This window comes from Pinus tabuliformis, chromosome 2_1, assembly GCF_031772625.1.
Source record: "Pinus tabuliformis cultivar Carrire ecotype Pingquan chromosome 2_1, CPIR1, whole genome shotgun sequence".
NCBI lineage: Eukaryota > Viridiplantae > Streptophyta > Pinopsida > Pinales > Pinaceae > Pinus > Pinus tabuliformis.
In genome coordinates, this window is record NC_142299.1 from 432,232,013 (window position 1) to 432,255,710 (window position 23,698).

A 23,698-nucleotide genomic window follows, 5' to 3' on the forward strand; every position below is an offset into this window, starting at 1 on the left:
ATCATATCCTCAACCATACCAACCATATTTGCAACCATATCAACAATATCATCAGCCATATTCACCATATCCTCAACCATATCAGCAATATCCCCAGCAGCAAGTTGTTTACCCACTCAACAAACATTACCTGCTCCTCCACCAATATATCCACCACAATTACAACTTCCATCTAACCCACAACCTCCTAGACCTACTCAAATCCCTGCTCAACCTGTACCAAATCCAAATAACAGAGCAGAGAGACCAGCTTACAATGTAGATGAGGGACCCTCATATCCCACATTACCCTTGCAAAATATCAATTTGAGGTCTGGTAAGATACTTCATAAAGAATCTCCAGCAGCTAATAAACAAGGAGAAAACGAAGAAAATGAAAATGAAACTCCAATTCAAAGGAAACAAAATAATGAGATCAAAAATAAACAAATGCAACCGTTGCATCCACCACCTTTTCCAGACAGATTGGTCCAAACAAAACTTCCCATGTCTATACCACAGTTTGATGTTTTAGATGAGCTAAAGAATGTCTATATAAAAATTCCACTACTACAAGCCATAAAAGACATTCCCATATATACTAAAGCCATCAAAGAACTGTGCCTTAAAAATCCTACTAGGAAAAGAGTTGATCCACAAACCATTCATGTTATTGGACATTTAGCTGGCCTTATGACAAACACCATTTCAATGGAAAAGTATGTTGATCCTGGTATTCCCAGAGTCACTACAATCATTAACAACATACATATTCCAAACACCTTAATTGACCTTGGGGCCGCAATAAATGTGATGACTCTTGAAACCATGAAAACACTCCAGCTCACAAACTTGCAGCACACAAAAATTTTTCTAGAACTCGCTGATAGGTCTAAAGTGATTCCTAAAGGAATTTTGGAGGACATAATTGTTTCACTGGACTCTTGGGAGTATCCAGTGGACTTTTTAGTTCTTCAGCCAAAATCCAATTTAGGAGGACACCCTATCATCCTTGGTAGACCATGGTTAGCAACTGTTGATGCATTCATAGGATGTCGATCGGGTAATATGATCATTTCACGAGGAACTGAAAGAAAACAACTCACTCTTTACCCATCAGCACAATCACCAGCAGTAGCACACAATTTATGGCTTGACGATAAATATAATGACAAGGAAGAAGTTCAATCTGTTTTCAGCATCAACCAAATCTATGATTTTCAAGAACATAATAATGATGATTTGGTAGAGTTGTTCCTTTCTCAACCTGATGTTTCCGAAGATTTGAGAAATGACCAATATCATGCTGCGGATGAACTTTTGGCACAAAATTTTCAGGAAACATGCACCATTCATTCCTTGCAAACAACATTTCAGAACATTTTTCCTATCCAATCTATCACAAACACACAAAGCAAGACCATAGAGATTAGTCCAGGAAAAACTTTGAATATTGGCACTCACCTAGACTCATCTCAGGAGGAAAAATTGATTCAATTATTGAGAAAATACCAGAAAGCATTTGCTTGGGACTACACCGATATGCACAGAATTCACCCTGAAACATGCACTCACCATATTTATACGGATAGTAATATCAAACCATTGAGGCAACCGCAGAGACGAATGAATCCTATGCTTCAGGATATTGTTAGAGAGGAATTACAAAAACTGTTGAAAGTCAATTTTATCTATCCTATCTCTGACTGTCAGTGGGTATCCCCATTGGTAGTAGTGCCCAAGAAAAATGGTACGTGGCAGATTTGTGTTGATTACAGACAATTGAACAAAGCAACCCTCAAAGATTATTTCCCACTACCATTTATTGACCAAGTGCTATACACATTAGCTAGGAAATCATCATTCTCTTTTCTTGATGGTTTCAGTGGCTACAACCATATCAGGATAGCCTTAGATGACCAGGACAAAACCACTTTTACTTGTCCTTGGGGCACTTATGCTTATAATGTTTTACCATTTGGACTTTTCAATGATCCAGCTACATTTCAGAGAGCTGTATTAGCTATTTTTGCTGATTTAGTTCATGATTGTGTTGAAGTTTACATGGATGATTTTTCAGTGTATGGTAATTCATTTGAGCATGCATTAGAGAATCTTGAAAAGGTTTTGAAGAGATGTATTGAAGCTAATCTGTCCCTGAGCAATGAAAAGTGTTTTATGATGTTAAATGAGGGGATAGTATTAGGCCACTATATTTCTTTTCAAGGCATTAAAGTTGATCCATCAAAAATCCAGATCATTGTCAATTTGCCAATTCCGAAGACTCAAAAAGAGGTAAGAAGTTTCCTTGGGTATGCAAGCTATTACAGAAGATTTATTGAACATTTTAGTAAAATAGCTTCACCTCTGTTTAAACTTCTAGCAAAAGATACACCTTTCAACTAGAATGAGAATTGTCAACAAGCATTTGAAACACTCAAAGAAAAGTTATCAACCACACCAGTCTTAAAAGGACCTAACTGGAACCTACCATTTCACATCTTTACAGATGCATCTGATACTGCAGTAGGTGCCTCACTAGGCCAAAAAGAGGAGTCTTTTCATTATGCCATCTATTTCATTAGTAAAAATCTAACACCTGCAGAACTAAACTACACAGTCACTGAAAAAGAAATGCTTGCAATCATACATGCTGTGAATAAATTCCGACATTATATAACTGGTTATGAGGTTTTTGTACATACTGACCATTCTGCCATTAAGTATTTAATGAATAAACCAGTAACTAATGGCAGAGTTACCAGATGGTTGTTATTATTACAGGAATTTAATATCACAGTGTTAGATAGACCAAGTAAAGAGAATCAGGTGGTAGATTTTCTTTCTAGACTGCAAAATTTAGGTGAGGTTGTTCCAGTTGAAGATTCTTTTCTAGATGAAAATTTATTTGCAATTTCAATAGTGAATCCTTGGTATGCTGACTTGGCCAACTATTTGTCCACAGGAAGAACACCTCCATATTTTACTCCAAAGGAAAAGAAGAGGCTAATCAAACAAAGTGCTCGATACTCATGGGTTAATGGAGATTTATTTTACACTGGTTATGATATGATTATTAGACGATGTGCAAGAAATGATGAAATAATTGATATTTTAAAATCTTGCCATGATGAACCGTGTGGTGGGCATTTTGCAGCTAAAAGAACAGCATTCAAGATTATTAGTCTTGGATACTACTGGCCATCTATTTTTAAGGATTCCAAGAAGTATGTGAAGAGTTGTGATAGCTGTCAAAGAATGGGTAGGCCAACAGCTACATATGAAATGCCACTTCAGCCTCAAGTACACTTAGAGCCATTCGAAAAATGGGCTCTAGACTTCATAGGACCCATCAATCCAACTTCTAAAGGTAAAAAGTACATCTTAGTATGTACTGATTAGGTAACAAAATGGGTTGAATCCAAAGCACTAGTCCGAGCAACTGAACAAACAGTGGTAAACTTCCTTTTTGAAGAGATTTTTGTAAGGTATGGAGTACCAAGGGAGATAGTGACTGATCAAGGTACTCAGTTTAATTCAAAGTTAGTTAAAGACATCACAGAAAAATATCAAATCAAGCACAGAAAAAGTACACCTTACCATCCACAGGCCAATGGCCAGGTGGAATCCACAAATAAAACTTTGGAAGGAATTATCACTAAGACCGTAGCAATGCACAGAAAGAATTGGGAAGAGAAGCTCAAAGATGCACTCTGGGCTTATAGAATCACGTGGAAGAACACTACAGGATTTACACCATATCAGTTGGTGTATGGCAAAGAGGTAATGCTTCCTATTGAATTTCAAATACGCACTTATAAGATGGCTGCAGATTTAGGAATTGATCTTAATAAAGCCCAACAAGAAAGAATTCAACACTTGAACCAGCTGGATGAAATGAGGCAACAAGCAGAGGAGACAACACTCCTAATGCAGAAACAAAGGAAGCAGTGGCATGATGCACACATCAAGAAGAAACAGTTTAAAGAAGGAGACTGGGCTTTACTCTTTGACTCTAAATTCAAAGATCATAAAGCCAAATTTACCACACATTGGATGGGCCCATACGAAATAGTTCAAGTTTATGAAAATGGATCAGTCAAGCTTATTACCATTGATGGAGAAGGCCACCCCTTTATTGTCAATGGCCATCGCTTGAAACTTTACCATAAGCCCATCAGCAAGGAAGATTTTCTTCAAACTGTATCTCAGCAAAGGGAGGTTGAGATATTGCAGCCTTCAGCTGTGATATCTCTACCTTAGTTCATTTCATTTCAATTTAAAAAAATATATATATATATATATATATATATTTATATATATATATATATATAAATAAATAATATAAAAATATAAATATAAAATATAAAATATATATATATATAATAATGGTTTAGATGTGAAAACCAGACTCTGGCACACTCTAACCCAGAATTCTTACTTGAAAACCAATTCTTTGGCTGGTAAGAATTCCTTGTTTTATTTATTTCCTGTTTGATTCATAGATTCAATAATGACTTGAGGACAAGTCAAAGCTTTAGTGGGGGAGAAGCATCAGCACATTTTTGTTTTCCTTATCTCATCTCCTCATTGTAAATTTCCAAAGAGTTTGTTTCAGCACTTCAGTATTTCAATAAAGAAGTTGTTTTTGTCTTTGTTCTAATCAGAGGGACCTGTTCAAAGTGTAAATGCAGTGGGACCTGTTCAGAAGATTATGTTACCAACACTAATAGTAGAGGGACCTGTTCAACAAACATCAAAGGGACCTGTTAAAGACTGCTATCTCAAGCTACTTCAGCAAAGCTTCAACAAGGTTTCAACAGAATTTCAAAGGTTGCTTATCACCGAGGCTCCATCAACACCAAAGATCAAGAAAGCTGCACACACATAGTTCTTTTCCAGATTTCAAAGAAAGCTGCACACACATAGTTCTTTTCCAGATTTCAAAGAAGCTGCACAAACATTCTCCAGATCTCAGAGGGACCTGTTGTATCCAAATTCATCTCAGAAGGGACCTGTTATGGACAGTGAAGATTAGTCATATCTGAATAATAAAGATCAGTCCTACCTATGCATGCCAACTCAACTCTTGATCAACCAATAAAGTGTAATGTATTGTTGTAATTTTTATTTTTAACATTTAAATTCTTGGATTATTTTAGTGTTAAATGTGATGACTATGATTTCTTATGATCAATTTCAAAAACACCCCTATACCCATCACCCTTGTCATATTCCTAACTACTATCATTTCCCAACACACTCTAGCCTGTCACCATACTCCTCCTACGATTTTTAAATCTTCTCCTACACCACTCTTCAAACCTTGTTATTAACTCCTTATTCTTGAATCGGCCATCCAACCTTATTATCAGTCCAACATTCTCCTAATCGGCCAAGTATCAATGAGCAAGGGACAAGTGGTGAATCATTGGAGAGCCAAGTGTTCAACGATTTCATTCATTGTTTTTTTTTTAATCAGCCAAGTTATAACATGATCGTTCGACCCAAGTCGACTCATGCAAACAACTATCCGTTATCATCACTCCAGCACTCCATATATGCTTACGACGTTCTCATGATGGTACCTATACAACCCAGTACAGCTACTCCTCTGTCTTTGTAATATGAATACGCTCTGTCATTATTATTATAGTGAATTGGGTCAAGTCGGTTGTTAAAGTTCCATTTCATTCTCAGTTTGTAAAAAGGGCGTTCCATACTAGTAATTCAAATGCTGTGATTTCAAAGAAGGCCGAGAACAACAGGTGCTACGAAGGGAGAGCATAGTAATTGGGCTCACGGGTTTCCACCTCCGCCATAATCCAAGGACATTCATCCGGTCGCGGCCTAAGCCATTGAAGAAGCTGACCCCGAGAACAGAGGGCGCTACCAGGTCGGTTGAGTGGAGCGAAAAACAGAGGTAACAAATCAAGCGACCCTTGTTGAATTATTAAGCATAAACGAGGAGGGTTAGAACAGGAGTTTCTTTGTCAAAATGGATAATAGAGCAGAGCCTAATACATTTGATAGTTCCCAGTATCATGATGACTGTATTACAATTTTAAGGGAAAAGCAATGGCTACCCTTCTTGGAAAAGTTTAATGGGAACAATGAAGAAGTAACTAAGCAGTTTTCCTTTACATTTAATGGAGAGAAAGCATTGATAGACAACTTCTCTTTTAGGATTTCAGAAGAAACCATAGCACAATCCTTGGGGATCAGCCCAGAAGGAGAAAAATATTTCAAAACAAAACAATTCAAGGAAAAATCATGGACCCAATTCATGTCTAGGTCGAGGGTTTCATCTGTTAACTGGAAAAAGGGTGTCCCTAGGAGCTGGTTGATGCACCCATGGGATGAAATGGTGTATATTATTCAGAAATTTGTTACGTGTGAGGGTCGTTACAACATAGTCTATTTATATCACATCAAACTCCTGTTGCACCTAAAAGGGCAATGCACCATCAGTTTACCTTACTTCCTCTTACAGAGCTTGACTAAGATGTCAAAAACTATTCAAAAGCAAAAGGGTAATGAAGATAAAAGTTTATGTCATTTTGGGTTAATTAAAATTCTAATTGAATTTGAAGTGCAGAGGAGGGGAAAAACATGGAAGGAATTTCTGGTTGCCAATCAAATCAAAGATGGAGAAGATGAACAGGAACAGCAAGAGCACTCAGGATTTATGCTTGACATTGATGAGGAAATCCCTGTGTGCAAGACAAGCAATGTCCCTCCACCCAGCAGTAGTGTAAGGACGAGAAAGATGAGGCAAGAAGCTGCCCAAAAAATTGAACAAGACAAGATTTTCACTACATATACAAGAAGATCAAGGAGAAGACAAAAGACCCAGACACAAGAAGATCAACCGGAGTCAAATGCACATGCACCGATGGACATTGAGAGCAGTGCTCATTCACAGCCTAGACCGGAAGCCGAAATGGAAGTTGAGAGCAACAACAGACAAGGGAAAGAGTCACCACCTGCAAATAAGAGACAAAGAAGGTTAGAAAAACAAATTGAAAAGCTAAAAGAAGAACTGATGGAGGCCAACATGCTAGAGAAGGTCATCAAGAAAGAGAATGAAATGTTGAGAGCTCAGAGCAAGGAGACTCAGTAGAAAAATGAGAAGCTGACAGAGCAAATCAAAGAACTCGAGGCTAAACAAACCGACATTTGCAAGTGGGAAACCAAATGGTATACTCAAAAGAAAGCTCTCAAAGAGAAATACAAAAATTTGAAACATAAGCTCCACATTCAGAGGGATGCCCAAGCTCAGAAGAATATAGATGCATTGTTACAAGCAGCAAAGGCATAGGCAGGAACAGAGTATAAAGGGAGTACATCACGGGAGATGTTGGTACCATTTCATTGCCATCCTTTTCTTCTAGAAACACCATCATTTGTCTATCTTTTTCTTCCATAAACCCTCATATCCATCGAAATTGATTAATCAATAGCATTATAGTTTTCAATTTACATTAAAATTAATTTGTGAATTTTTATGTTAAAAATTAGGAATTTTCAACAAAAAGATTACAGAATGTCATAACTTCCTGTAAATGGTTTATGATGTGACACGTGGCATGACAGGCAAGTCAAAGCAATGGATAGGAACGTGATCTGGAATGTACATGCATGGTGAAAAATCAATTCAACAACAAATCTAACGCTCCTGGATATGCGTTCAATGCTGGTCAAACCCAGCCCTTTTGGTCACAAAGGCAGCAAAAAGCCATGGTTTCCCAAACTGATTTCGTTTTGCTTTTGGAAATTGGTTTAGATTAGAAAGGACAAAAATCACTCTTTTGTAAAATCAGAAACATCTGCTTAATGTATGTACATTCGATTTAGATAGGAGACAGGCAGATAAAGACTGCGTATGGTATTGTTTCAAAAAAAACGATTATTATTATCTCTGTGTATTATTCCAGAACGTTGCTCTTGTATGTGATTTCAATCTTCAGAACTTAATTACAGTCACCATTTTACTCCAACAGTGCTTATGCGTTAACATTCTCGTTGCTTGAGGTTTCTTCAGTGTGCCAGTGAAACGTGGATGGGCCCTACGTGGAATTGGTATACTGTTAATTTCATTTCCATAGCATTTTGAATTTGAATAGTGTGCATAGTGTTTAATGTTATTTCCATGTCTGTGAGTTTATCGATTTGATTAGAAATTCTTGCAAATGATATTTATGGTGATAGCTTGAAGATCTGATTGTTAGATCATTGAACAATATCTTGTAAAAGATTTGATCGATCATTAGATTTCAAAGCATCTCCGTAGACTCTGTTTCCATGCATTTAAAATTCAGTGTGCTTTTGATTTTCATGAATGCTTAGTGTGTTAGCTAGAAAGAGCTTTTGTGCATAACATCCTTGTAAGAGGGTTGAAAGCTCAGTCTAGCAATACGCTGTATCTTTAGGACAATTAGATAAACTAGATGATCTGAGTGCTAAAGTGTGAGAGGAAACATATTTTAACCTCTTGTAAAGGAGTGTTGTAGCCTGTCACAGTAAACACTTAGTTAGGTAGACGAGATCCTTTTTAGGTCTATAGACTTTAGACACGTGCCTCTAAGTTTACCTACCTTGGTTGATAATAAATCTAGTCTAATCTAGCACCCTAGATTGGCCACTACAGTTACTGTGACAAAAAGAAAAAGTATAGTTCATTTTAATTTAAGTGCTCATTTTAGTTGGTTGTTATTTAGGACAAAGGGAAATGAAAGTGAAACTGATGGTGTTATGATGCAAAATAAATCAATATAAAACCTAGGCTACATGAGAATGCAACTCTTCTTTTTCTTCGATGAAAGAGATTTCTACAAGGGTTCTACGAGAAACTTAATAAAGCAAAATTCTTTTTCTTTTCTTCTTTGGCACTCACACATTCAAAATCTAACAAAAATAACTAAATGGTATCTTAAATGCACCTAACCTAATGCACACTATTATGTAAATGTAAGATTCAAAGAAAACTCTAAAGGTGAGCAAACTTGACAAAAAATACAAAGGCAAATCCAAATAGCAAAGAGAAGTAAATCCCAAAGCAAAAAGGACATTTGACCTTATCAAAACAATCTTGCACATTGACCAAAAACCAAAAGACTACAAAACCAAGAGACAAAAAGAAAAGAAAGCAATAAGAAAATGTTTTTCTTTTTCTTTTAAGAATCTTGAAAACTAAAAATTCAAAAAGGGAAGCAAATCAAATATCTCAAATCCAAAATCATGAAGAACAATTGAGTCCACTTATTCACAAATATGATCATAAATATTAAATGACTAGTGCAAACCAAAGACTTACAACATCAAAAAACTTGGTCAAAAAGAGGCAAGAGACTCAAAGAATAAGAAAGACTTCAGATAACTAAAATCTCACATTCACCAACGAATCTCAAACCCTTTTCAAAAAACAAGAAGGAGAAAGAAAAAAGAGCCAACTTCTAGGTCATAAAAGAAGCAAATTCAAGACTAGGTTATCAACAACTTCAACAACAATGGAGATTTGTTCAGGAGCTACAGAACAACTAGATACTTCATGAGGAAGGCCTAGAACCCAAATTTACATTCAAAGAGGTTCAAAAATTCAAAACCCTAGTTGACATACGCATTTCTCCAACATGAAGTAAGACTTCAACAAAAGCAGTTACCAAAATGATTCCATACCTCATAAAGATCACAAAAGCTTAAAGAAACTTGGTTAAGGCCTCAACAAATTCAAGAAATGAAAATTTTTCATTTTTTCAGATATATATGTGATTGTTCAGGCACAATTCTGTGTATATATGCGACTGTGTATGAAGAAACCTTATGTGTGCGTACGTGACTGTCTACAACAAAAAGTGTGTATAGAAAGGAAATCGAGGAAAAATAAAAAAGAAAGACCATATATGAAATATGAGGCTGAAAGACCAAATTATTCAAGACTTTAGAATGCTGACAAAACTAGGAAACAACATACTAAAATCCCAGATCAAAGAAAACAATCCTTCTAGGAAATACCTAATGGAATCCCCAATAGAGTCGCCAATTTTGTTGGCGGGAAATAATCCCTAAGGCTAGGGTTGAAAGCCTCAACAGAGAAGAATATATCAATCAACAAAGAACACTCAATCTAGCATGCCAAACACTTGAATTATTAAAGTTGGACTTAGGAACGTACCTGGGGGTCCTACATTTGAAGATGTTCTCGTAGGGTCTAAACCCTCTACTTCCTCCAAGATGTGCAGACATGCAAGGTAATAACAGAAGCATAAATAAAATAAATAATTCAAAGTACATGCATAAGAATATATTATATCATCATAAATAGCAATTTAAACTATCATTCATAAGATGACAACATATATCGGGAACAAGACACGAGATTCTTCATTGATGAATAACAGTAAGTATAGGATACGTACAACTTGATCCAGGCCAAAGGCATTGACAAAGCCTTCCTCTAGATCCATCCAGCGCAAGCCACAAAGACAACCTCTCTAATAGATGCAATAATATGCTAGATAAAGGGACTGAGCATCTTTGTAAAGGAAACCAAGGTTTCCTAAAGACTGGGAGTGCAGGAGGCAAGGGAAAAATAGACTTGATTTGGGGGAAATCAAGTATAATGTCGATATCTTTCTTCTTTATGAATTAGGCCTACCCAAGGGGTATATATATATACCACCTCGAATTAGTTATTTCAGTTAGGTCACAGGCTCATGTAGGTGGGCTCTTGGTAAAACCCATAAACCCCGCAAACCCCGCTCGAAAAATAGCATTTTATTTATTTTTTCATATGTAAAAATGTATATGCAATAGTGTTTTGGGACTCACGTATGTACACGTGTTTGTGTGGGCAGAGTCACGTATGGAATTTGAAATATACTTTTTTAAGATAAAGTCAAGTCTACAAGGGTAAAGGGATTGCCTAAGGTCATATAAGAGCATCAAGTCTACATGAGTGTTGAATGATGCTATAACACTACCTCCTTAGACAAGACACTAGTTAATTTTGCATTAGCATGCCTACATTAACATCACATTGCATGCACAAAATGGGAGTGGAACAAGAACTAGAATTTTTTTTAAGTAATAACAACTAAAATGTAATTACAACAATCCTCTTCTTCTCCTCCCCTTGGTTAAGTGTAGAAGGAATATTTATATGATGCTTCATTGTCTTAATTAAATCATGAAATTAGGGGACAACCATATGAATATTTTATTCTCAAGTTGTCCTCCCTTTATTAAAACAAAATAGTCGAAAGATGGAAAAAATAGGCATTCGCTGACTCACTTAGCCATTGCAACTAGTAAGTGAGCAGGTTAAATCAATTGCAGTCAAGCTCTCCCTACTGGACATCCAACCACAATTGTGATTTCCTTCATTGGGTGATTAAATGATCATTCCCTCTGTTGGGAAATTAAAAGTGACAACTATGCATTTGGTAGTTGACTTGCGTTTTGCTATTACAACTATGTATGGAGTTGCAATAGCTACTTACAACGATTGGTGTGCCAAGGTGTTGCAACTTTGGTATTTTGGACATGTTGTAGCATCAATACTACAAATGTGTTGCAACATCAATACTTGGGATGTGTTGCAACTTCAACACTCCTATAGGTGCTACAACATTAGTAGGGTGTTGCATCAACATGAAAGTGTTGCATCAATGACACACTGGAGGTGGTGTAGCAATGATGTAGTGGAGATGTTACAACAATTCAATCTGGGGTGTTGTAATAACACCGACTAGTGGTGATATAGCAATTGAACTTCTCCAAATCCTTTATTGTTGCCTGTGGGGTACTTGTATGAGTTTATGTAAGTATTTCTCATAAATTCTCATTAGTTAGCATAAAAAGGCATATTCTTGCCTTAATACAAAAGAATGAACATTACAAGTGACAAGATTAGATAAATAAAATAATTTGGTCAAAAACACAAAATGAGTTATAAGATGGTATGGAGATGGGAGAAAAAAATTTAAAAATGTGGGGAATGGGTGCCAAAAAGATGCCAATTTGGGTTCCCGTAAGATAGGTACTATTGTGATCATGTATACTAAGAGAAAACAACTATTTTTTAGGGATGATCACATTATCATGTAGTTTTGTTAGTGATTTAGGTCCTTATTTTTCTCTTCTCTTAGTGGCATTTAATACCATTTGAGGAATTCAGTGCAAATATATTATTAAGAACAAACTTAACTTTTATTTGTCTTTTGTTATATATTAAGAGAATAGATGTGTATACAACTTTTGGCAAAAAGGTTTTCACTTATCATGTGCATCAAAATATTAACCTTTGGCTTGAGAAGCCGCGACCTAGGGGCATCTAAGCCATCAAAATCACCCATGGATCGCACCCGGCTTGGGCCACACCAACTCTTAATGACTGGATTTTTTCCCACATAGTTTGGAACCGATGACCTTCACATCACGTAATGCCTTAACAATACACCCCATCATCACCTATTCTACACCCCCAAAAATGAAATAACATTGTATAATGTTAACTTTACGAAACTAAAATTATGTAGTTTTTAAAATATTTTAATTATATTTATTTAAAAATTGATTGGTTCATTTTGTTTTCCTCTTATTCTACAATGATGACGAAGTACAACTCGTCAGCTCACCTGAGCTTACATATGATTACATCCTCTATCATCCCATCATTTTTGCTTCCTCTTGAACACCTGGAAAATAAAAAACCATTCCCATTGAATCAGTTAAAGAATGTAATCAAACGAATTACAAAGATTATCGTTGGTGTTAATTAACATCAATGTTACATATCATGCACTTCTTTTTGGGTCTACAAATCTAACGAAATGACCTACTTAAAATAAACAACTCGGTTTGTAACATCTATATTGTAATTGTTGTAAGAACCATGGAATTGTTAAATCAAATCATTATCATTCCAATTCCACCTGTATACACACGTGAGTGAGATCTACACCTCTGTGAAACGAAACGATGCTCAAGATCAAGACTATTTGATGTAATATTAATACCTCATCAGCCTCAGATAATATTATGATAACCTCTGCCAGATAATGGCATAGGCATTTTTTTTGCCTATGCCATAACAATAAATTAATTAATAGATATATTCAACCCTACATCAAGAATTCAAGAATTAATAAATTAATAAATAGATATATATTAATTATACCCTACGTCAAGCATTCACAGCATAGTACGTATATGAAATCTTTGATGGACCTGTAAATAGGCATTTAATTTGAGGACATAAATGATCAAATATACACAAAATAGTAGGGACTCGTGAATCATACATGTTTCTCTCCTTTAGGAAAACTTCCTTTGCCCAACACACACACAACAGAAAAATATCGCCATCCTCACTAGCCTTGTTGAGGTTGAAAAGCAATTAAAATCACCAAAATATATTGCATTGGATTTGAAATTTAAATCTCTGTCCCAATGACCAATCACTAACATATGTTCCTTTACCCTTGCTTTTTAAAATAAGGAGACGTCTAATTACCCACGATTCATAATTAGTTTATTGTTTAGAAAAAAATATAGGATATATCAAATTACTTTTAAACCATTATTTCTTGAAAAAATTAAAATATTTAAAACATATTCACTTTTAAAAAATTTGTCCAGAAAAATTTATAGGATATATCAAATTATTTTTAAATCATTATTTCTTGAAAAAATTAAAATATTTAAAACATATTCATGTTAAAAAACTTTGAAGAAGACTTTGTATTTATTATTATACATTTTATTGTATAATAAATATAAAAAAGTCAAACATCAAATTTGGGTATTAGTAAGATATTTATATGTTAAAGACTATTAGAAAACTTTGTATTTATCACGAGGACTTTGAATTAATTGCTTTGGACTAAAAAAATAAATAATAATGTATAATGTTAATATTACAAAAATAAATTCATTTAATGTTTGTAATATTTTATTTTTATTTATTTAAAATTTGATTATACAATAATGACAACTTAGAACCATCGCCAATTCATAAAATCTCTTGCATGATATGGTAAAGGAATGTTGTACAATGGATATTTTGTTGATATCTAATGTACACGGAATTAATATAGCTAGGATCGTGGGAACGACATTGATACCATGGATTGTGAGAACGACATTGATAACCATGCCTTTCACGCCTTGTACTAGTACGTGTCACATGTACATAAGCAATTAATCTAATGAACATTTAGCTTAAATGATCAACATTTTCCTTGTTCATAAAGTCAAATCTTACACTTCAAGTTGTGGGAAAAGTTTGCCTTGATATTCCTTGCTACATGACATTAGCTATTACATAAAGCTTTTAGGATGGGTTTTATATGATTTCATTAGACATGAGTTTGAAAAGAGCTTTACTAATAAAATTTGTTTAATCATTAAAAATTATTATTTTTTAGAAAAATAATTTGGGTTTTGATATATAACATTATTTTGGTCCATTCAAACTCTAAATTAACTAAAAAAATTGTTATTTAGACATATTTTAATTTGTGTATTTAAATTCTTTATGGTAAACACAAATATTCATGTACTTACATGGAGCTATAGTTTATTGACCATTATATTATTTATTTTTATCTCATCATGTTAAAATTACAATTAATTGTATTAAAGTTTATAAAAAGAACCATCCACTAAAAGAATTATTATTATATTTTCCTAGCAAATGCAATCGTGAACTATCTTGTTATAGAACTTGCAAAAATACATGAACACCACCATACAAAATGTTGTGAAAAGACAAAAGGCTTACATTGTAGGTACAATTTCCCAATGCCACGCATGAGAAGCACAAAAGTTTTTGACCCAATTGGCTAATTAGATGACACATTAAACAAATGAGTGAAATGGTTATATATCATCTCGGAAAAGAAACAATACGACAACAATAGAACTTTTGACCAATTTTTAGATGAATTGCATTTACCCGAAACTAATTACATCATAGCAATACAAAGTCAATTAATAGCTAAATTAAACTAAGCAATGAACACTAGCTATGCGGCTTTGTTAAATTTTAAGTTTATAATAACTATTCCAAAACATTAACTACATATATTTAATATCCTATTTATTAATTAGAGATATATATTTACAACATACATATAAAGTGTTAAAAGGAAAAAGCGAAATAAAGGAGCAGTGTATTTTTTTTTTTTTTTTTACAACTTCAATGATAATTTTAAAGCTAAATAGTTTTATATTTTCAATATATATTTTTAAACACATAAATAAATTTAACATCCTAAAATACCTACCACACTCAAATTATACCAATTTTCCAACTCAAACCAGTGATTCCAATAAAATTTAAATAAAATAAAATTAATAAATAAACAACTAAATTTAAACCTATATACTTCAATTTAAACTAAAAACACCTATACATTCCGCAATTAGTCAACTAACTTTAAAATTCCTTTTAAAATAGAATTAATAAAATTAGTCAACTAACTTTGAAGTGCTTTTTAAAATAGATCATTATTAGAAAAGTTATGGTGCCTAGGAAACTTCATAATATTAGAAAAAGGAGTGTGGACTTCTCCGGTAGACTAAGTTGCTAGAATGTTGGGAACAAAAATACAAATGCTTTAATCATTGTGATGTCACTTATTTTAAATTCTTCACCATTACTTTAAGGAGACACGTGGCAAGCCTAGGTCTAATTTATTAATGCCTTGATTCCCTCCACTGAGAACATTACTAGAAATGCTTTTGCATCAGCCATTTGCCTCTTCTCAAGTGATTGAAAATTTAGAAAGGTATGTCCCACCAATGGATGGAAAGATTGAGGTTGAGCATATACAAAGACACATATCATAATTGAGTTCTCAACGCTTTTAAAGCAATGATTATGGGGGATTCCACTAATTTCGGCTGAGATGAAGGAACTGGTGTGGTTCTAAAATGTCATAAACTAGTCAACCATGGTTATTCATATGGGTTTGATTTTCAAAATATGAGTCAGTGCAATGATGTTTTTATGGGTTTGAGTTGGATAAGCAATGAACAAAGTTAATAATATAAAATTGTGTTAATGGTTTTTGGTTGAGTGATTAAGTGGGGTAGTGTTATATCATCATTAACATTTAAATTTTCAAAATTGACATGTTTCAATTTTCTATGGATCTGTTTACATGTATAAGCAAGTTGTTACATGTTTCACCTTTTATAGGTCAAATCATCCATATAAGATAGCCTAGTGGTATGCTATATTTTTTATGGACTTGTTATTATTTGTAAGTAGATTGTTGTGTGTTTCATTCTTTGTGAATCAAATAATCTATATTAGGTAATTAATTGGACATGTTTTGTTTTTTTATGGATTTGTTTTTTTTAATGTATAAGTAGATGGTTATATGAATCAAATCATGTATTATTATTTAATTGACATGTTTTATTTTTTGTGGGTTTGTTTTATCTGTAAGTAGATTGTTAGATGTTTTATTTTTTTATGAGTCATATTTGTTTTATGAGATTGGAGGTAGTAGTTGTTTTATGTAAATGGCAGTAGTAGTTGTTTTATGTAAATGGAGTGGAAAATAAGTTTTAAATGAATTTGTATAATAAATATTTTTGACCGATTAAGTCTATGATTATGATTTGAGTATTTTGAGTTGATTTTAAATAATGTTTACAATTTTTATTCTTGGTAAACCATTAACTATGTGAATGTAGAAGAGAAGATGAGGGGTGTAGTTCTCAATCATGGCAACGCCTAACCAGCCATACATAGGGTATTTAATGCCCGGGGATATGCACGCAGCTTAGCCCGATAACACGCGAAAGCCCAAAAATTATTTAATGCCGAAACTCCCCGCTCCCGTGTTATCGCGTTAACCTGCGTGCATATCCCGGGCATTAAATACCCTATGTATGGCTGGTTAGGCGTTGCCCTCAATCATGGGAAAGAATTGTGGTTAATGATGCTTCCTTTATTGTTATATTAATTGTCATTTAATATATGTTGAATGTTTACAAAAGGTTTTGTGACATGCTTTTGATATTGATCAAGGCCAGTTTTGAGATATTACCTAAAAAGGTACATCTAGTTAATGAAGCTAAAAATTGTTAAGGCCTTATAATTCATGATCACAAATTAATTGGTAATAGATAAGGGTACACTTTCAAGCACGATGATGACCTCCAATCTAATCTGAGGCTTATTTAAAACATTGCTTATCTAAGAAATTATTGTGCGTTTCTTAGCTTTGTGTAGCTTGATGACCAAAAATTATGATTATTGTGTTTATGTGTTAAGCGGATTGTGTTGTGACATGTGACTTTATGGCTTTGGTATAATTTGCAACTTTGATGGATTTTATTTTGTTTAAAAGAGAAGTTAGTCTTAAAGGGTTAGCTTAAATTACATTTTTTTGACTTATAGTCACTGTGCATATTCTAATTTTTTGGTTAAAAATATATAAGTATGCATTATCATCTATTTAATAATTAAAGGAAGCATTCTATAAAAATAATAAAATAAAAATTAGTAAAAGGATGTACCTTAGTATCAAGAGTATTATTTTTGTATGGATGGTGATGATATGAGTATCTTGTGAGACACCCTTGTTGAATATGTTGGTTAAGGACCCAAGCCTTTAGATAAAATGTTACAATATCCATTATCACATCGTGTCAATGCATCATTCTTAAATAAAATAAAAATTAGTAAAAGGATGTACCTTAGTTTCTTTAATCAAGAGTATTATTTTTGTATGGATGGTGATGATATGAGTATCTTGTGAGACACCCTTGTTGAATATGTTGGTTAAGGACCCATACCTGTAGATAAAATGTTACAATATCCATTATCACATCGTGTCAATGCATCATTCTATCTTTTATAAGCAATGATAAGGTGAGTACTTTGCGAAACACCTCAATTTGGAATTCTAGTTAAGGATCCACAACCATGGGTAAAAGGTTGTCCCATTCTAACTTGGTGTTATTGTATTGTTAATCCTTATCTATATGAAAATTCATAATAAGTATTAATAACACAAGAATATTTCCAAATATTCAAGTTTAATGTTTTGGTTGAGGATCCATATCCACAACGAAAAAATTATAACTCATGTATGGGAAAGGCTAGCCTTGCCTTTAGGGCACATGGAGGGAGATTAATGAGATATTAACATTTGTCTCTCTTTCAAACTATATTAGATTCCTCCGAGAAGAGTTATTTGTGAAATGCTTCAAATCACCATTATTGTAGTTGCCTTCACTTCATAAGGTGTCCTTCCTTTCACTACATCCTTCACACATGACTTATAAGTATTATAGTACACTATGAGATCTTATATGAGGTAGAACCAATATTGTAGTTGCTTTCACTTCATAAGGTATCCTTCATTTCACTACATCCTTACATAAGGTACAATAAAAGTACTTTTGATCATACATGACTTAGAATCATTTTGGTACACTATGAGATCTTATATGAGGTAGAATATAAGTAAGGTTATGGATAACCTTCCCTCCCATTGTTGTTGTCAAAACATTTATTTTAATTGGCACAATGAAGGATGAGTAATATGTTTACTTGTCATGGTATTAATCTACCTTAAGGATCAACCTTAATTTTACATGAGTTTTTCGTAGTGCTAATCTCCATGTTATTGAAACTTTGCTTAAAGTTGATCATAAACATTAAAACACTACTTATGATTGGTTCTAGTTTTACTTAAACTTTGAGTAAAGTTGGTCTTGGTATATTTGGAGCCCTCATGATTGCTCTATATCTTTACCTAAAATATATCAGAGAGACCCTGGCCACTTAACAGGGCACACTTTTTTGTTTTTTTTGTTACTTATCTGAACAATACAAATGATATTTTTTGAAATGTACAGAACAAAGTATGAGAGCCCTGCGAGGCTCAATGTATAGTCATAGTTGACAGTATTTACAGCTAATTATAGCAGATAGCCCTGCGAGGTATATCTGGCTATAGATACCCTTAGTTTCTATTATGTTTCTCTTATGATCATAGTTCACAGTGGCAAACAACATATGCGAAAAGCATCTACAATATGTAATTTTTCCAATCTAATAAAAAATTACGGATTTTTCCGGAGGAAAAATAGTGACATATACATTTTCTTGTTCTATAAATTGCACATTGTCTCAAGAAATATAAAGTCACCGCGTTGTCGAGGATACTCTGGATAAGGACACATGGAAGTTGGTTTATTACCATGAGTTATTGTATATAAATAAAGTTCATATTGGCAATAAGGAGTTTATTGCTCTACTATCGGTAGAGGAACAAACAAAACAACCAAAGGGAGAGGAATTGGAAACTTTACCCTTCCGGGGGAAAGGATGAGCCTCAGATTGTTATCATAGGGGACTACAGGGATGTACTTCGTTTATTCTGATTTGCGGTGGGTAACTATTACAGTGAACTTTTTGTAGTGGAAATCGTTTATTCTAATTGGAGTGGATAACTTTTACAATACATTTTTTGTTGTGGGAAATAATTTATTCTAATTTGGAGTGGGAAACTGTTACCGTAAATTTCTTGCTTTGGAAATTGTTATCCACTCCAAATCAAAATAAAGGATTCCCGCAACAAAATTTACTTTCACTATAGGATGGTTTTATATGTCATTTCAAAGCTATAATGCACTTCTCATCCCCTCATTCTCGGTCTAAACCGCCTTATGCAGGGTTTTCACACAAAGACCTCGATCTCCTGCACAAATTCATTTAGTTTAGCCCTGATTTGTGACCAATTTACCTCCAATTTCATTAGCGACCATCCGATATGTGTCAGACTGTGTCAAATTTCATCTTGTCCACAAACAACTCTGGGACTGATAATTTAAGAGAGAGAGAGAGAGATATATATATATATATATATATAAACCGTTTATACACTATTCTGGGGAATGGAGTGGCACTGATCCAATCAGCGCTTGGATAGAATGGGATAAAAGACACAAGGGCTCGAAGGCAGCAAACTTGCCCATTTTAGTAAACTGGTCCATTTGGAAAGCAAGGAATCGTATGATCTTTGAAGACAAGGTCATCCAATGGCCTCTTATCGAGGCTGGCATTATCTCTGCGTTCAAAGAGCTTCCGGATCCGCCTCCCCCAAAACATCGACGACCAAATCCTCCCCCCATCATTGATCAGGGTACCCCTTGGGCATATTTTGATGGAGCTGCAAATGTACAAAGCTGTGGGGGTGGCTTCATTTTGCACTCAACTGATAAACACTCCTACCATATAAAAGCGGGACTGGGTGCTGGAACAAACAACTACGCTGAGCTTATTACATTGCGCCACCTTCTACACTTTGCATTAAGCCATCATTGCACTAGCATCAACATATATGGGGACTCACAAATTATCATAAATTGGTTCAATGATTTATCTATATGTCACATGCACACACTCAAAATCATTCTTGATGAAGTTCTTCAGCTCAAAGAGGCATTTAATCATATCACTGTTTCACACATCTACAGGGAACATAACAAGGAAGCTGATAAATTGTCCAAGGAGGTCGCGCTGATGGAACAAGGATTCTGGGAGATCACCAAGATTTTGGACCAACAGGAACAAAATTTTTATCATCGTCCTTATATAGACCCGGGTTACCCTACCGTGGGTCCACACCCTACTTAATTATACAGGAATATGGCAGCAGCTCTATATATGACAGTTTTTTGTATAGTCCTTTTTTGTAACAGACTGAAGGATGCCTGAAAGGCATTAAATCTATTAACAGCCAAAATAGAAACACTCTGTGCGGTATAACCGAACAATACAATCATGCAATTTTTTGTAAAATGTACAGATATACAGTGAACATGGCATATGCGCAAAAGCATCTACATATGTAATTTTTCATATTAATGAAATATTACGGATTTTTCCAGTGGAAAAAAAAAAAAAAAAAAAAAAAAATAAATAAATAAATAAATAAATATATATATATATATATATATATATATAGATATATAGATATACATATATAGAGATATATATAGATATACTCTCTATATATATAGTATATATATACATATATATATATATATACTATATATATATATAGAGTATATCTATATATATCTCTATATATGTATATGTGTATATATATATATATATATATATATATATATATATATATATATATATATATATATATATATATATATATATATATATATATATATATATATATATATATATATATATATATATATATATATATATATATATATATATATGAGTCCTAAAATAGGGATTTAGATGAAGATTTTATGGATCTGAACTAAAATCTAGTTCAAAGTCCTTATGTATAAATATGTAGCTAAAATAGGATTGTGTGTGGTGAGAGAGAAGAGAACCGAGAGGCTTGGAGAAGCCAAAATATGGCTTCAATGCCAAAAGGGTTATGTATTGTAAATTTGGCTAGAAGGGCATATTGTAAATATGTTTTGTTCTATTAATTAATACAAGGAAGGAAACACCCGGTTTAAGTGTTCTTAGTGGATACATGTGCGAGAGTTTCTTTTAATCACCAGTCCTTCTATAATCTTTATGCCCATAATACATACACCGTAACATAAGCACAATATATATGACTCTTCTAAATACCTATTCTAGGACTCTTATATATATGTATATATATGAGTCCTAAAATAGGGATTTAGATGAAGATTTTATGGATCTGAGCCAGAGTCTAGTTTAGAGTCCTTTTGTATAAATATGTGGCTAAAATAGGATTATGTGTGGTGAGAGAGAAGAGAATCGAGAGGCTTGGGGAAGCCAAAATATGGCTTTAGTGCCAAAAGGGCCATGTATTGTAAATCTGGTTAGAAGGGCCTATTGTAAATATGTTTTGTTCTATTGATTAATACAAGGAAGGAAACACCTTGTTCAGGTGTTTCAATTGGATACGTGTGCGAGAGAGGAGTGAGAGTTTCTTTTAATTACAGTCCTTCTGCAATCTATATGCCCATAATACATACATCATAACATATGCACACAGATATGTGTGTGTGTGTGTGTGTGCACATTTAAAAGGAACTTTCACTCCCCTCTCACACACAGATCCACTTAGAACATCTGAACATGGTGCTTCCTTGTTGGAAAATGTAACTAGGTTCGGTCTTCATTATGGTACTTGAAGTCAAATGTAATATATATATTTGTCAAAAGGAAGTGAAAATAGTTTTATTATTATTTTATTTGACTTGTTAAAGCATGGGTTTCATGCTTGGGTTAATTATAGGTCAAGCCTCCATTGTAGGCTTTAGGATTATTTATTTAAGTCAAATTCAATATGATTGTTTGGTCAGAGACTCCTCCATCAAGACATCTTTTTCAACAAAGTCTTCAAGTCGGCCTTAAAAATAAATTATCTTCATGTCGACTCCTTTAGGATGGACAAACAACTATATATACCAGGCTGATTTTTTCGCATTACCCACGACAAAATTTCGGTTATCACAGAAGTTTGGTTACCACAGAAAAGTTCAGATTGCAAAGTAGGAGATTCGGTGCTAGAACATAGGACAAATGCTCGCATTTCAGAGGCAATATTTCGGTGATAAGACAAGCATGTTCTTAGTGCAATCACAAGAATTCAGATTACAGAGAAGAGGTCTCAGTGTCATTACAAAAGCTCAGAAAAAGGATGTTCAAGTGTCACTACAATGATCAAGATCTCGGTGTTGTCTCACAGTCAAGGTCTCGGTGAAATCTCGGGGAGAAGGTTTCGGTGCCTTCTCAGGAGAACATGTCAGTTCCATCACAACAAAAGTTTCGGTGTATCCACATAGATAATATTTCGGTGTCATGAAAATGATGAGGCTTCGGTGGAATCACAATGAGGAGATCTCGGTGTCATGATAGTATTAAGGATGATTCTTGGTGCAAATACAATGTTAAGTATTCAATGCAATCAAAGTGAAAGGAAAATCAAAGATGACTTGATGGAGGGAGTTTCTAGTCTAGTTTCTTGGTCATTTCATCTTGAATGTAATGAAGGAATAATTTTGACCAGGTTTTCCCCAAGGAGTGGGGTTTTTCCCTGGCATTGTGCCTATAGCTTGTGTTCTCTTCTATTGTTGCTTGGCATTAATCTTGATGATAAGAAAATCTCATTAAGGAGATCTAATACTAATAAGGAAAAACATCACAAGTTAATGTCATAATAAGGAAAATCATATAACTGCCATCTCTATTGATTTTCCAACATGGTATCAGAGCTATGGTCATGGTTAAAGGCAGTTTGAAGAAGGGTAGTTTTGGGCTAATGGAACTAAGATTACAATAAGAATATTACAGTCACCTAGAAGGAGGAGGTTCGAATGTTTTAAATAAAACAAGTTTGGTGTAAACATCAACAAGAAACTCGAGTATAATCGTAATACATTTCAGTAAGAGACAGTTCAGATCATTTCAGAATAGGTTCGTAGAACTTCAGTGAAGAAAGGCTACAATTCAAAGATATAATTCTTCTCCAGAGGATAGTGATATAATTCATAGAAGTCTTGAAGAATGTGAAATTTGTAGAAGTCTTAAAGAATGGGAAATTCGTAGAAGTCTCAAAGAATGGGAAATTCGTAGAAGTCTCAAAGAATGGGAATTAGTTTGGTAGCTCAGGTTGCATCAGAACTGAAAGGGAACCAAACTATATTGTTGATTGCATACCACCATAGAAAATGA